The sequence below is a fragment of the Gossypium hirsutum genome, chromosome A08 (assembly GCF_007990345.1).
Source record: "Gossypium hirsutum isolate 1008001.06 chromosome A08, Gossypium_hirsutum_v2.1, whole genome shotgun sequence".
NCBI lineage: Eukaryota > Viridiplantae > Streptophyta > Magnoliopsida > Malvales > Malvaceae > Gossypium > Gossypium hirsutum.
In genome coordinates this window covers 42,147,940-42,149,451 of record NC_053431.1, presented here as the reverse complement: position 1 = coordinate 42,149,451, position 1,512 = coordinate 42,147,940, and positions in this window count along the sequence as shown.

The window sequence follows — 1,512 nt, the reverse complement described above, 5'->3', positions numbered from 1 at the left end:
TAATGATTTTCTCAAATCGAAACAGGGGATCTCAAATTCATTCTAACACTATCTCACAAAAATTAGAATATCACATAATATAGAACTCTTTTCCTCCCCATGTTTCTTTTATATGAAAACAGACTCATTAATATTTAATTCCATAATTTTTTTGAAATTTAATTCAACTTACACAATTTTTGGTGAATTTTCAATGTCATGCAACTGCTGCTGTCCAACACTGTTTTACTACTAAAAATCAATCTTACATAATATCACTTAATCCTTTTTGTCTTATCGAAGTTCACTCAAATATCGAGCACATTGCTCATAATTTTCATAAACATATACCTGCTCTTATTCATCATATAATCATGTTCACATGTATTTTTACTTAATTGATTTTCCGTTGAACTCTTCGGAATAATAACTGATATTCAGTTGCCTGCACATATTTTCACACCTATAGACAAGGCTATCTGGTACGCATAGTAGCCTGCACTTAGTACTACACATGCGACCAATTATCCGGTACACGTAGTAGCCTGGACTTAGCACTACACACGTTACCTAACCATCTGATACACGTAGTAGCCTGCACTTAGTACTACACACGTGATCGAAGTTATCGGGTACGCATAGTAGCCTGCACTTAGTACTACACATGCGACCATTATCCGGTACACGTAGTAGCCTGCACTTAGTACTACACACGTGACCTCACAATAGATCATTCTTATTGTTTCTATTCTAAAGGCTCAACCGGGAAATTCCTCACTTTCCAACATTTTACAAATTTATTCATAGTCTTTTTTTCAATTTGAAATTTACAAAAAATAATCATTCTATAGGCAACCACATTTCATATGATAACAAAATATAATAAAATAAAAAGAATCGATAAATTATTTACATACAAACTTATCGAAATCTCATCAGGTACAACCGTGTAGCAATTCATACAACCTATGTAATAGTAATTTAACATTCAATTCATGTAACAATAATTTGCCATTCAATTTCACATGACACAACAAGCATCACATTTTAAATATCATACACACCATCCATCAACTTCTCCTAAACATATTAAATCATACAATTTATGCCATAACAATAGAAAATTACAATTCAAGTATGGTAATGCATTATTATTAATACACGAACTTATCTCGTATACGAAAATTGCCATTTTTACCATTTTGTCTACAACTTGGTATTTTGTCGATTTTAGCCTGAATTTCAATTTTCCTTGCTCTATCATTACAAATATAGCCTAATTAGGACTCACATTATTCAAATTGACCCAAAATCATATTTTGGAAAAATTACAATTTTGCCCCTAAAATTTGTCAAAATTACATTTTTTCCCCTAGGCCCGTAAATTAAACTTCATCCTATTTTCTTATGTTTTATGACATGCTGATCATTGTTCATTTCTATAGCAACATCAAATTCACATTCTAACATGTACTTATGAACATTAGGTATTTTTACCGATTATGTCGTTTTACTTGTTTTCACGTAAAATCG